Source organism: Elaeis guineensis, chromosome 3 (genome assembly GCF_000442705.2).
Source record: "Elaeis guineensis isolate ETL-2024a chromosome 3, EG11, whole genome shotgun sequence".
Taxonomy (NCBI): domain Eukaryota; kingdom Viridiplantae; phylum Streptophyta; class Magnoliopsida; order Arecales; family Arecaceae; genus Elaeis; species Elaeis guineensis.
This window is the reverse complement of record NC_025995.2, coordinates 40,532,798-40,548,429: the sequence shown is the minus strand read 5'-3', so window position 1 is coordinate 40,548,429 and position 15,632 is coordinate 40,532,798.

Genomic DNA, 15,632 nt, shown 5'->3' with positions numbered 1-15,632 from the left:
TCATTCGATCTGAAGGAAGGTCGAAAGCTCAAAAGCTCGAAAGCTCAGGAACTAGGCCTCCTACTATATCCTTTATGAAGGCAAGCTATATAAGAGATTCTTTTCTTTACCGCTTTTCAAATGCTAGCACCTCATCGAAGCTGATTCCGCCTTACAAGAAGTGCATGAGGAAATATGCAGAAATCATTTAGGGGGCAAGTCGCTATGCTATAGAGTGCTTTGATAGGGATATTATTGGCCTATAATGTAGTAGGATGCAGCTGATTTGAAAAAAATGATATGATCGATGACAGTGGAATGCAAACATTCAATGCCAACCCGCCGCACCATTGACTCCCATCAATGCCCCTTGGTCCTTTGCATAATGGGAAATGGATGTCCTCAGCCCACTCCCTCAAGCATCAAATCAACAGAAATTTTTACTCATCACCATCAATTACTTCATCAAGTGGATACAAACTGAGCCTCTGGCCCAAATTATTGAAGCCAAGATAAAGGACTTCATGTAGAAATCCATTATATGCCACTTCAGTCTCCCATGAGTGCTGATTATCGATAATGGTCATTAATTCAGTAGTGCCAAATTTGTCAAATTCTGCTAGGACTTAGGTGAAGGATGTCGCACATTCGAGAACATGCGTATAAAAATTAGAACACACAGTAAAATTTTTTTTTTGATCTAGATTAAATACTTTAATCTATCTAACATGCATTAAATAGATTTAATCTATAATCAAACAGGATCGATCACATACATTTTAAGATACTGAAATTTAAATCAGATTTAAATCAAAATAAAAAATCGGAGATCCGATCTCTATACCATTGTGCAGGTAGCCTTCACTGTAACCTGATGATCATGATAATTCGTTGAGGTTCCTACAGAGCCGCATATGCATCTGGTCTCTACGGATATCCATACGAAGCCTTCGATCCGATCAAAGGTCTTTGATTTCATCGGGATGCTAGCTTCTTTATAGAAATCGCCTCCTTGATGGCTAATTTGAATCCTTCCCTAAATCTCTCAGACTCTCTAGAGAAGAGAAGGAATATAGAAGGAAAAATAGAGGAGGAAGAAGATGAGAACTCTTCTTACTTTTCTTTTTTCTCTTCTTTTCTTTCTTCTCAAAACCCACATGCCAAGGATAAGCCCTAGAAGACCTCATGCCCTCACCAAACTCACGCCCACAAAGAGGAGATGCCTCTCCTCTATTTCATGATAAAAGCTAGAATTCTTTTTGGTGGAAATCTGATTTTTATCACACAAAATAATTTCCTTTTATGGTTTGGCATCCAAGAAGTTGGATGAGGTCAAACCTTATCTTGATAAGGAAGTTTAAATCAAATTTAAACTTTCCTTATCTTTATCCAAGAGGAGAGGGGAGAAGGCATGGAGAGGGAGTTAGCATAGAGATATCTCACTCAAAAACCAATTTTTGTGTGAAGAAAAATATGGCATCCTCCTTTGGCGTGCACATAGGGTGGTGCTTAGGGAGAAAGAGAGTCCCAATCAAATTAGGAACTCTCAGATGCAAAATTAATCCTAACCACTTTAGATTAGGTTGCACCCAAGGATAAATAAATTTTTAATCCAATTAGAAATCTAATTAGATCCTAATTCAATTAGAAAATAATTGAACCCAAGTTCTGATCAAATCAAGAATTGATCTTCTTTACTATTGGGTTATCTCATAACTCAGTTAGGCTTGATCTAATCAAATCCAAACTAAATCAAATTGAATTTAATTCAATTAGACTTGATCTGAATCCTATTGCTCAATTAAACTAAGTCAATTAGTAATTTAATTACTATTAATCCTCCTATAACTCGCTAACTCTTAGCAATTGCTTTATTGCAACTCTTATACTGGATTAATCATCAATCATATTGATGATTAGATCCAATAGCGATTCATAATCACTAATCAATCATTAATTGAACAAAGATCTCTTTTGTGTGTGATCTCAAAGATTCTATTTTATCTGATAGTGAGATATACTATATCTCATCATAATATTATCGAAACTCCTTTCGATGGGTTAGAATGATTCTAACTCTGCTCATCAAGGATTATTGATCATCAAGATGATGCTCGACGAGTCTCACGATCAACTAGTGACACCTAGTAGTATGTAGTGGTAATCTAGCAGAATAAAATATTAAATTTCTAGATGCAGTTATCATGTAGTTCGATTCTTCTATCGTGAGTTCTGACAAGATGCAGATCAAGGATAACTTATCAAATCCATTCATCCGTCATATGCTAGATTCAATCCACTCAAGTTCATGTGAAACTTTATGAAAACTTTTTTCATCATTCACCTACCATGGCTATGGATTTTAGGACTCGATCTCATGAACTACATAGATCCTCTCCTATCTATCAAGGTCGATAGATCCCATCTTGATATACACTGTATTCTATAATGGACCTACTGTAGCCAATATATACTGCAAGATTTCAAATGGCTAGTAACTGTTGCCCAGCTATGCAACCCAAGAGTAGGGGTGAATTGGGTTTTAAAAATTTTAAACTTAACTTACAACTATGAAGATTATTTAACAATGAGCAAGATAAGTATGGAGAGTGTACTTTATGCAAGGTGTAGAAGTTGGATGCAAGAATACAAGAGGATAAAGAAATTCAAAAGAGAGCAAGTAAGCACAACATAAACAAGAAGATTTATAGTGGTTCGATGCCAATCTTGCACCTACATCCACTCCCAAGCTCCTACTTGAGAATTTAAATCCAGTAGACTGTATTCAATCTGAATACAATTCGGAACCTCCGACTCTAACTATCTCAAGCTAGAAACTTATTTTTCCGATATAAGCCAACCCAATACAATCTGATTCAAGGTTCGGATCAACCTTTCACATTTTGGATTCCTTCCAAAACAAACTAAACAACTCAAAATAAAGTATAGGAGTTAATTACATAGAAAAACAGATGTAGCTCCTTTAATGAGCAAATAAAGCTTTAAATATACTTTATATAAAGAGAAGCAAGCTTTTCTGATTTTTTTCAAGATGGTTGAAGACTTGAATGAGCTCTTGAGGGGTTGGTGAACTTGAAATAAAAGCTTCTTTAACTTCAAGAGGGCTCTTGCTTGGGATTGAAGTGAATGCTTGAAGAACATTTTTCAAAACCTCTCTCTTTCTTGTTTTTTTTATTCCTCTTTTAAGTGCTTTTATATCTTCAAATAATAGTGAAGAGTAATCTCGGCTAAAATAGAGCTGTTAGAGCACATTAAATGAGCATTAAATACAGCCAAAACGAGCTAAAAACTAGTCGTTGCGGAATTTTCCATCGCAGGGGTCGACTCATAGGGTCGACTCATGCTCATGGGTCGACTCATGGGGTCGACCTCTGTGAAAAAGAGCAGAAAATAACTGTTTTTAATTTTGGCCTATAGAGCAGCAGAGATCGACTCATAGGATCGACTCATGCCAAGGGGTCAACTCATGGAGTCGACTCACAGAGTGTGCCAGCCAAAAATTTTGCGTGCCGTTCAGTCCTTTTAGCCATGAGTCGACTCATGGGGTCGACTTAAAAATATAAACCTAAATTTCTTACAAACTACACTTTCAAAAATGTTGAAATTACCTCCAATAGATTACACATCTTTTGTTCTTGCTCTTGAGGCTTCCAAATCAGACTGATAAAATTATGATTTTATCCCTAAAATACAATAAATCTTTTTCCAAGCCAAAATCATTAGTAATCTCCTCAAATGCTTTGTAATCATCAAAATCAATTTAAAGAGCAACAATCTCTCCCTTTTTGATGATGACAAAACACTTGAGCAAAAGCATATACAAAGTATTGAACATGAATTTCAAATTTATGAAGATGCATCACTTAATTATTATAGCCAAGTATTTGAACGAAATGCATTATAAGCAGTTTGAAGATAAATTTAAAATTTGCTTATAAGTTCATTTGCTTGAAAAAAAGCTGATAATTTTAATTCTTTGACACATGTGCCCATTTGCTTAACAATTTACTTATTGCTCATTCTTTATTGCTTATTGCTCAATCTTGATTTTAAGATTCTCTACTCCTCTTTTTTGACAGCATCAACTAAGATTCTCTACTCCTCTTTTTAAGGACATATTTTCTTTATTCCTCCTTTTTGATGGGATCAATTTTACTTCTTTAGCCCCCTTCTTTGATTGCTTATTTCTCTATTGCTTATTGTTTTACTCCCCCTCAATATAGCAAACGTAAAAGATATACCAATTTACTCATTTAGAAGATATTGTATTCATAGTATTTCACAACACAAATATAAGTTATTTTTTATATCTCATAATTAAAAGCAATTCAATTTGATCACATTCATAGATATTCATTGAAGGTCAAAGTATCTATGTATATATTCAAAAAGGTGACTGAATACATAGGTGTTTCAATACAAATGAGTCAACTTAGAGTACAAAATTCATGGATAGAAACTATCCAAGAGTCAATCAGTCAACATATTACATAGCCCACAAGATAGATCCTAAAAAAAATAAAAGAAAGGATAGACTACACTGGATCTAATAGATGTCATGGCTGGAAGGATCGGAGTTTGATGAATCAGAGATAGGGTAAGGAGATGTAGGATCATATCCAGGAGCTCGACCTTGACCGCGTCTGTCTCGATCACGGGTAGAGGTGCCAGCATGAGTAGAGGGGTGAGAAGATCCTAAAGCTTGAGAAGCTATGGACTGAGCTACGAGTGAGAGTCTGATGGTGTCCAGAAGATTCAAAGCTCTCGAGACAGACTGCATCAGGGCACTGAACTGAGTAGAAGCATGTTCATTAGAGCTCCTGATCTCTCTCCTCAAGAAGTCAAAACCACTCTCTAAGACTCCTCGAAGTCTGGCCGCCTCTGCAGATAGGTCTGAGACGTCTAAGATATCCTCATGCGGCTGAGGATGGGCTAAAGCTAACACTTGCCCCTGCAAGTCAAGTACTCTGCCAGTCAGTCTCAATATATAACCCTCAAGCTGCTCAATGCGTACTGACTGATCAGTAATCATTTGGAAAATAGTAAAAATATGAGAGATCAGTGTCTGATCAGATACATCTTGAGATGTCGATCCCTGTGCAAAGATTGAAGTACCAAACTGTCGAGATAGAATGGATGCTACATGCTGGTATATGATCTCAATCTGATCATCTGTCAATCTGAGCTCTGAAGGATGTGCCCTGCTGTCTGGCTGTGGAACTGAAGTATGTCTCCTCGCAGACTTTGACGGGCCGGCCTCGTGATCAGAAATAAACTGAATATCTGATGATATTTCTCTATGATCATGAAGGGGTGAGGATGGTCCTTCCTCCTCTGCTCTATCCTCAGCTCTCTCTTCCACATCTTTTGTCCAACCGCCATCAGTTTTAGAAAATCCCATGCGGTGCAATGTGTGGCGGTTGATAGTGTCAGAGTGGGATAGTCTCGCTACAGCCTCTCCCTCAAAACTAACTCTGAACCTCCTAAAAACTAAGGTGAGAGCCATACCAAAAGGCAAGTGTGCTTTGGACCTGTTCAAGATCTCTCTCATGGCCTCAAACATCAATGCAGGGAGGTTCAGGGGGGTTTGTGTGATCACATGGTACATAATACAGATGTTCCTATCAGAAAGAAGATCGTGTCTACCACTTCTAGGGAAAAATAATTTGATTACCATATGGTGTAGTAGTCTCATCTCAATAGAAAGAATCTTTGCCTCTAATTTGTTCAGACTTCCAGTGAAGGTTCTCCCTAGGATAATATTTATTCCTTCCTCTTTAACTGGGAGCTCCATGTTGATATACCCCTCACATGGTAAATGAAGTATCTGCCCCAAAAGCACAGGATCTAGGCTAATGTCTACACCCTTCACTATGGATTTCACTGTTTCATTGCTGTACCCCAAATTTAGGTAAAATTCTCTGACAAGATCGACATATGTGTTTTCTTTTAAGGAGCAGTAAAATTTCCATCCTTGGTCCTTAATCTTTGATCCAATGGTGAACCCTTCTTTTTCAAAAAATCTGAAATCAATATTTTTCTCGGGTTCTACTTTCCTATCAGAGAGGGGTACCTTACTAGGGCTGATTGGTGACCGGGTTGAAGCTGAAGCTGAACCAGGAGTCGGGTTTGAAGCAAAAGTGGTCTTGATTGCTAGTCTCTTTTGGTGCACACTTTTCTCCAATCCGCGAATAGATTTTCTCCTCTGTGGAAGCTTCATCTTGGGAGCCATTTGCACAGGCAGGACTAGCATGAAACTTAGTAGAGCAAATGTGAGGGAGAGATGAAGGGTTTTTTTTAGTGGAAAGATAAGGATTTTGGAGAAGTGATGTGCCGATTTGGAGGAGATGGATAGAGTCTAGGGTAAGCTCGAATCGCTCCAAATGAAGAAGGAGAAGGGGAGGAACTTGGTTCCTAAGTGGGGATTTGGAGTGAGAGAGTCGGTGGGAGAGGAATTTTGAGGAAAGTCTTGGGTTTGAGGAAGAAGAGAGGGAGACCTTTGGTTCGGCGGAAGGAAGAAGGCGGAGTGTTGGGTCGGCTCTAAGAGATATTCCCAATAAAAGAGAGCGTCCGAAGGGTTTTGATATAATTACAAGTTTGCCCTAGGGTCGACCCTGGGGGTCGACTCATGGCACAGAGAAATTCAAAAAAATGATGAAACAATTTTGAAAGAAAAATTGAAACTTTAGGAAAAAGATGTTTACTCAAATATTGATCATGTGAATGATAATTTGAGCTTTTGAGTTCAAAACAAAAAGAAAATTGAGCTCTCAAAAATTGATTCAATGAATTTTTGGCATTGAGAATTTGAAATCAGAGAGATACTTAAGCTGATGGATCAAGGATTCCTAATTCTCTCCTAATTTCACAGAATCTATCTTCACTTAAGACCTTGGTAAAGATGTCAGCCAATTATTTTTTAGTACAAACATAATTTAAAATTATGTCTTTATGTTGGACATGTTCTCTTGTGAAATGATACATGATTTCAATATGTTTTGACCTAGAATACTGAATTGAATTTTTAGTAAGATTTATAGCACTAGTGTTATCACATCTTATGAGAGTTTCATTGAGTTTGATACCAAAATCTTCGAGTTGTTACTTAATCCACAAAATTTGAGTACAACAACTTTCGGCTGCAATGTATTCGACTTCGGCTGTGGACAGTGCTACCGAATTTTGTTTCTTGCTAAACCAAGAGATTAGGTTAACTCCAAAAAATTGACAAGTTTCACTAGTACTTTTTCTATCTAATCTACATCCAGCAAAATCGGCATCTGAATATCCTATTAAGTCAATTAATGAGTCCTTAGAGTACCATAATCTTAGAGTTTGTATACCATTTAAATATCTAAAAATTCTTTTAACTATATTCAAGTGTGATTCTTTTGGATTTGATTGAAAGCAAGCACATAGACAAATACTAAACATAATATCAGGTCTACTAGTAGTTAAATATAATAGAGAATCAATCATACTTCTATAAAATTTTAAGTCTACACTTTTACCTTCTTCGTCCTTGTCAAGCTTACATGATGGGCTCATGGGTGTGCCAATTGCTTTGGAGTTCTCCATTCTAAATTTTTTGAGTAATTCTCTTGTGTACTTGCTTTGGATGATGAAGATTCCTTCCTTCATTTGTTTGATTTAGAGTCCGAGGAAGAATGTAAGTTCTCCCATCATGCTCATCTCGAACTCCTCCTGCATGAGCTTTGCAAAATCTTGACAAAGAGTTTCATTAGTAGATCCAAAAATAATGTCATCAACATATATTTGTATAACTAATATATCATCTTGATTTCTTTTAATGAAAAGGGTTGTGTCTATATTTTCTCTTAAAAAATCATTATTAAGTAGAAATTTGCTTAGCCTTTCATACCAAGCTCTGGGTGCTTGTTTTAAACCATATAGAGCTTTATTTAATTTAAAAATATGATTAGGAAAAGCATGATTTTCAAAATCTGAGGGTTGTTCTACATAAACTTCTTCAGTAATATATCCATTTAGAAAAGTACTTTTGACATCCATTTGAAATAACTTAAAATTTATAAAGCAAGCATATATAAGTAAAAGTCTAATTACTTCTAATCTAGCAACAGGTGCAAAGGTCTCATCAAAATCAATTCCTTCTTCTTGATTATAACCTTTTGCAATCAATCTTACTTTATTTCTTATTATATTTTCATGTTCATCCAATTTATTCCTATATACCCATTTTGTGTCAATTATTGAATAATTTTTAGGTCTTGATACTAAAGTCCATACGTTATTTTTTTCGAATTGATTAAGTTCTTCTTGCATTGCATTAATCCAATTATAATTTTTTTCAGCTTCGTCTATGGTTTCAGGTTCAAGATGAGAGACAAAAGCAAAATGATTGAATGCATCTCTAAGTGAGGAGCGAGTTCTTACACCATGTGTAGGATCACCAATGATTAGTTTCTTGGGGTGATTGTGATCATACCTCCATTCTTTGGGTAGATCATTTGTACCTTGAGGTTGTTCTTATTATTCTTCACCTTCCTCATCCTGTTTGTCTTCATGTTCTTCATCATCTTGAATGGTTGAATCTTTTAAAGTGATTTTCTTCATCCCTTCTATAAGAGGATCTGCATCATCAATACCTTCATTCTTCCTTGAAGGAAGTGTTGGGAATAGTGTCCTAAAGTCAATCGTCAGCCTGTTGACGGTTGTGCTCCTTTTGTATTAGTACATAAATTATAAATAAATAAAAGTTATTTTGATATTTTTTTATCACAAATGTTTCATCTTCTAATGAACTCCTGTGTTGTGGTGAAGTCCTTAGGACTATTTAGACTCAACAAAGGAGGATTTGTCGCTTAGTCCTTAAACATGTTCGCGACCAAATGATACTTTGTTACCAAGGACGACAACGTTTATCGAGCATAGATCGTTGTGTGCCATATGGGTTGGTTGTCCTCATAACCAAAGAGTGTGGAGATACTGGTATGGCATACAGGTGAGATGTAATGGTACATCTGCACTGAACGTGACCAACTCTGGAGCTATTTCTGCTGTCAAGATTTGCTCCGATGGGATATGGGTATAAATGTCCCTCCGACCTGAGACCGCCACGGTGACTTGCAAGCAACTCACTACACTTAGGCACTGGACTACCTGAATTTCTAATTCAATGACGGAAGGCTGCTGGGTGTAGTCAAGTACTTGACTTGTCGGTGTGTGTGTCAAGATGGGATTGACCACTCCAGTTTAGGAGCTGTATACAGTCGTGTTTTAATTTAGCAAAACCTTGGCCAGGATAGTCCTAGTGAGGAGTCACAGGACTAATTGAGTTGAGCACGATTTGGATGATATCATCAGGGTTGACAGTTTAACCCTGAGTCGTCCTAAACACAGGGGTCAAAAGGGATGAATTATACGGTAACCATATTCATGTAGGCTCTGAATATTGCAATTGCGATTATTTGATCTATCCGATCATTGGGTACCATTGCTAGATGGTCACTTCGATTAGTACAGGAATTGGTTCCTGTGCTACCGGCTTAGGTTCGAACCTGCGGGGTCACACACATTAGTGGTTTCTTTCTGATCAGATGGCTGATTATGAGTCTTATGTGTCTGGAACTCTATGATTGAGAATTAAAATTCTCTGATCATGAGTTCCATACATTTTGAATACCGGAGTCAAAATTTTGAATTTTAAATTTTGAATTTAAAATTCGAACTCTTTGATCAGGGTTTCATATCGATGGTCTCTGATGCCTGATTGCCCATCGGATTTGGACTCAATATTTATGAGAGGTTTAATTAGTGATTTGATCACTAATTAACTCAATTTAATTGAGTAATTATTTTTGGATCAAGTCCAATTGAATTGGATTCAGTTTGGATTGACCCGATTAGGTTAAATGTTGACCTAATCGCTAAGGTGGTTTAGTCCCTGATTTGATCAGGGGTTAGGTTTAGTTAATTTTTGATTTAATTAGGATTTTATTGAGCCTAATTAATCCTAATTAAGTTGGATTTAATTTATTCTAATTGTGCTTAACCTATTTAGATTAGGTTGGCTCAATTAGGTTCAAACCACCTTGACTTTTCTCCCTACGCCACCTCACTTCTTCTGTGCATATTTAAATTCATGAGAAGCAACTTCTCATGAATTTTCTCCACACAGAAGCCATCCCATGCCCACCCTTGTGCGCCAAATATCTAGATAAAAATAAGTTGGTTGGCCATTCAAATTCAAAAGAAAGTTTGAATTTGAATGAGCAACCAACTAATCCATGCGCCATGGTCTTATCTTGTGCGCCCCATATTTTACACGAGAAAATGTTTCTCGTGTAAACCCTCCACCCACAAATCAACTCACGCCCTTTCTCTTCTCATGCACAAGTGGATAGGGATGAGTTGGTTTTGCATTTGAATTCAAATTTGATTTGAATTCAAATGTGCAACCACTTATCTTTATCCTCTCACGCGGATAAGACACGTTTGACGTTGTTTTAAAAAGAGGAGAAAGGTGAGACATGCGTAGAAAATTTTAGGAGAGAAACTTTGGGGTGTGAGGAAAGTTTGTGCACAAGGTGAAGGTCCAAAACCTTCCGAGAGAAAAAGAAAGAAAAGAAAGAAAATTGAGCGCAGGGGTTTCTAGTGTGTACCCTAGGGTTTCTACCTAGGTTTTGGGAAGTGAGATTGGTGTGCCACGAGTGTCGTGAGTCCACCAAATTTTAGAGAGAGATCCATCAGCCTCTCAAGCAATCATGCAAATGATTTGAAGCATTCGAGGAGTCGGCACACATTGATCGAAGGAGTTCGATCAACATCTGCCATCAAAAGGGTGAAATCACGAACTAGCATTCGTGAGGAGCTGATCAGATGGGAGCTTCGTGTGGACGATCCGTAGAGGTCAGACATTTGTGTGGCTACGATGTGATGATCAGAGCCCCCCGACAGTGATCAGATTGCGGTGATCGACTACCCACAAAAGGTGATGTGTTCTGAACACAGTACTGTAAAAGGTTTACTAATTCAAATTTGAATTTCAAATTTAAATGCATGATGTTGTATCATATTTAGATCCTAGTATAGGGTTAATTAGTATTAATTAATGAGATTAATTAATAATTCCGCTGTAAAATAGTAATTTTGAAAAAATTTTAAAATTACCATTTTGCCCCTGCACAAAATTTTCGCTACAAATGGTATCAGAGCATGGTTCTAGAATATGATATACATATGCATGCGTAGATTAAGGTGTAATCTATAAGTTTAAATTTGAAATTTAAAATTTAAAATTCAAAATTCAAAAAAAATTGAAATTTAAAATTTAAAATTTGAAATTTGTTAGAAGTTTCAAATTTGAAATTCAAAATTTGAAATTTGGTTGAAATCTCAAATTTAAAATTTAAAATTTGAAATTCGAAATTTGAAATTTGAAATTCAAAATTTAAAGATTGAAAATTCGAAATTTAAAATTTGGTTGAAATCTCAAATTTGAAATTTAAAATTTGAAATTTGAAATTTGAAATTCAAAATTTAAATTTTGAAATTGGTATATTTAGATATACTTGATCCAAGTAGCAAGTAATCTAATTGGGTTGGTTGCCATAGCCGTCCGATCATAGGAGAAAAGTAGGATTTAAAGGCCCTCTCTTCCCATTCGATGGGGTCTCCTATGACGGTAGGGGTGCCGATGCAATTATATCCCATACCGATGAAGCAGTGAAAGGACTTAATTATAAAATTTATCATGAATGTGTTAGATTAGATCTAAAAGAAAATTTATGATTTATTTTGAGTTATTTTTTGTTATGAAATGAGCAATAGGATTGCTGTTTATGAATTGTGCTGACCCGTTTGTGAAATGAGTCAACATATTTGGTGAATAAAAAATAAAATCTTTCAAAATTTGAAAATTATTTTCGAAATACCAAACCCTGACCCATCAGCCCAAGTACTTAATTAAAAGAATTAAGTGTTGTCTAGTAGGTCTAGAATTGTGAATTAAGACCTAAGACAATTGCATAAACTTGTGGGTCAATGGGTTAGATGAATTAGGTCCATAATTGGGTTAGACCTAAGGTTAGCTTAAAAAATGGACTAATGGAGTAATTGGTCAAATCTAATCAAAAGTTGAATTAGATTAGGTCAAGGATACTCTAGACTCAACTTCAATAGTTGTAGTTGAATGGGTCCATATCTTTAACTAGACCAAGATGGACTTAATTCATGGCTACGCGGTGGAGTCCTATTTACTAAGTTGATCAAAATTAAAACTGATGAACCGGTTGGTGTCTAAGGTAAGTTCGGCAGTTTTGACCAGTGGTTCTTAAGCGGGAGCTACTCGCATTGATTCGATCATTGACGAGTTAATGGCAAATCCCCACCACTGATCTCACTTACCTGGCCAATCTGGTAAGTTAGATTTTGATTAGATCACTTGGTGATTAGAGCTCGCCCATGTCATTAGGTAAATCAGTGTGACTGATTTAGGTGCTCCTAATGCCAGCTGTAATTAAATCCTTTTTTTAAATCTGACTTGGTGAAGTAGTGGGAGGATTGAAATTGGCTGGATGATTTCTTCTCTACTATTCTTTAATAAAATCCTCAAAATTATTAGGTCCCTAAAATGATTAAGTTATAATGATAACTAAGTCATAGCCTCCCATTAAGTGAATGATAATGAGTCCATTAGTTCAATGATCATTGGAGGCCCAAAGGTCTGGTGCTCATTGGCTAATGGAATTATTATTCATAATATGATAATTTGATTGAGTCTTTCTGATGGTGGTTAGGTTGGCCGGCCAAAGTCGGGCCTGATCATTTATTGTCCGATTCACTAAATTAAGTCATGTTAATGGTTGGACCTAACCAGATCTTTTCAGTGGAGGCCAAAGCTACTGATTAGGTTCTGGGGCAAAATCAATTGCTAGAAGTTGTTTAGAGAAACAACTGGTTAAGAACCTACCCATAGATGCACATGGGTTGACCAACCAAAGTTGGGCTCGTGTGTAGTCTATGTGGATTCTAGTACCCATTAAGGAATTAAAGTAATTCCTCGAATTGGAGGATGAGGTTACCAGTTCGTAAAAATATTGAGAAAAACTTTAGACTAAAGTTCAAGTCTTTAGTATTAATTTATGTACTAATAGAGGTCTCGTTTTCCTTTATGCAGCTATGGCCACTACCTTGTCGCTCCGGTCATTATTAGATAATGACAAGCTCATGGGACCCAATTTTGATAGCTGGTATCGAAAATTAAAAATCATCCTTGAGCATGAGCGGATCCTTTATGTAGTAATGGATCCAGCACCTGAGGAGCCAGCTCCGAACGCTAATAAGGCGATCCGAGATACTTACTTGAAGTGGCTCAATGACCGCACCACTGTTCGATGTATTATGCTGGCAGCAATGAATGACAAGTTCAGCCGAAGGTTTGAGAACGCCCAGCCACAGGAGATGCTTCAAATGTTGAACGACTCCTTTGGCACACCTGACGACGTTGAAAGGTACAAAACTAGTTGTGCCATTTTCAATACTCAGATGAGGGATGGAGCCTCAGTCACTGATCATGTACTGTACATGATCGAGATGATTGAGCGCCTAAGCAAATTGGGCTTTCCTCTGCACGAGCAGCTCGGTAAGGATGCGATCCTTAATTCCTTGCCCAAGTCCTTCCTCCCATTCCTTACTCATTTTCGAATGACAAAGCCTGCAGTAAACTACCACGGATTGTTGAGGTTGCTGCAGAACTTTGAGAAGGATCACCAACTCCATAAGGAGTCGGTGAATGTAGTGGGAGGGTCTTCTTCTCGTCGTCAACCCTTTGGTAAGGGGAAGAAGAACAAGAAGAAGAAAAATAAGAAGGTGCAATCTCATGCTGGGACAGTAGCACAGGGTCAGACCAAGAAGAGCAAGCACGACCAGAGCCAGGCGGAGTGCTTCTTTTGCAAGAAGCAGGGGCATTGGAAGAGGAACTGTCCTCAATACATTGCCTTCCTGGACCCGAACAGGCCAAAGAAGAAGCAAGGTAATTATATGATAACTCCTTACAACTTTTCGATTTGTGATACTATTGCCTGGGTATTGGATACCGGAAGCCCTTATCATATTTGTATTTCGATGCAGGGTCTGCAGGTCAGTAGGAGATTTGATGAAGGCGAGAGGTTCCTGAACGTTGGAGATGGAAGCAAAGTTCCAGTTCTAGCTTTAGGAATCATGAGTCTTGTAATCAATTCTCGTAATGTAATTCTGAGTGAATGTCACTATTGTCCAAGTTTTTTATTAAATATTATTTCTGTAGGCCTTTTGGTCATGTACGGTTATGATTTTTTAATAAAAAGAAATATTTGCAATATCATTTTGAATGGTGTTACAATATTTGTTGGACAATTAAATAATGGAATTTACTTACTATCACAGTCTGTTAATGTGGTTCAAAACTTCGGTAAATGCTCTAGAATAGATAATGTGTCAGAAGTCTACCTTTGGCACTGTAGGCTAGGTCATATCAATAAGAACAGGATAAACAGGTTGGCTCAAGAAGAAATTTTTGAAGTTAGTGATTGTGAATCACTTCCAACCTGTGAGTTCTGTCTTCTTGGGAAGATGACCAAGTCACCTTTTACTGGAAAAGGTGAGCGAGCCAGTGAACTCTTAGGTCTGGTACATTCTGATGTATGTGGACTCATGAGCTCAAGTGCAAGAAGTGGATTTTCTACTTCATAACCTTCACAGACGACCTATCTAGGTATGGGTATGTCTATTTAATGAAGCATAAGTCGGAATCATTTGAAATGTTCAAACTATTCCGAAATGAGGTAGAAAAACAAACTGGAAAGTGTATTAAAACTCTTCGATCTGATCGAGGAGGTGAATACCTTTCCAATGAGTTTCTGACATATTTAGGGGAGAATGGGATTCTCTCTCAATGGACTCCTCCTGAAACACCACAGCATAATGGTGTGTCTGAAAGGAGGAATCGGACCCTGTTAGACATGGTTCGATCCATGATGGGGTTTACTGGTCTGCCGATCTCCCTCTGGGGATATACGCTCGAATCGACTTGTTACCTTCTAAATAGAGTTCCGAGTAAGTCTGTAGCCAAAACGCCATATGAGATATGGATAGGACGTAAGCCAGTACTCTCGCACCTTAGGATTTGGGGGTGTCCGGCTTATGTTAAACATTTAATTACAGACAAGCTTGGACCTAGGTCTGACAAGTGTAATTTTATAGGGTACCCAAAAGAGACCAAAGGGTATTATTTCTACCTTGCTGATGAGCAAAAGGTGTTTGTTAGCCTTAAGGCAATTTTTTTAGAAAAGGAGTTCCTTAGTGAAAAAACTGTTGCCTCTAAGGTCGAACTTGACGAAGTTCGACAGGTGAAAAAATCGATACATGTTACTGAACCTGAACCAGATTTGATTAGATCAGATCCGGAGCCATTGATTATGCACCCTTAAGGCGGTCTGGTAGAGTACCACATCAACTGGACAGATCTATGGTTTCTTGGTCCGGGATGGTGATCCTGTCGAACTTGATGAAAACGATGAGGATCCGATCACCTACATGGATGCAATGCAGAGACCTGACTCTGAGAAATGGCTAGAGGCTCTGAAATTCGAAATGGAGTCCATGAAGGTCAA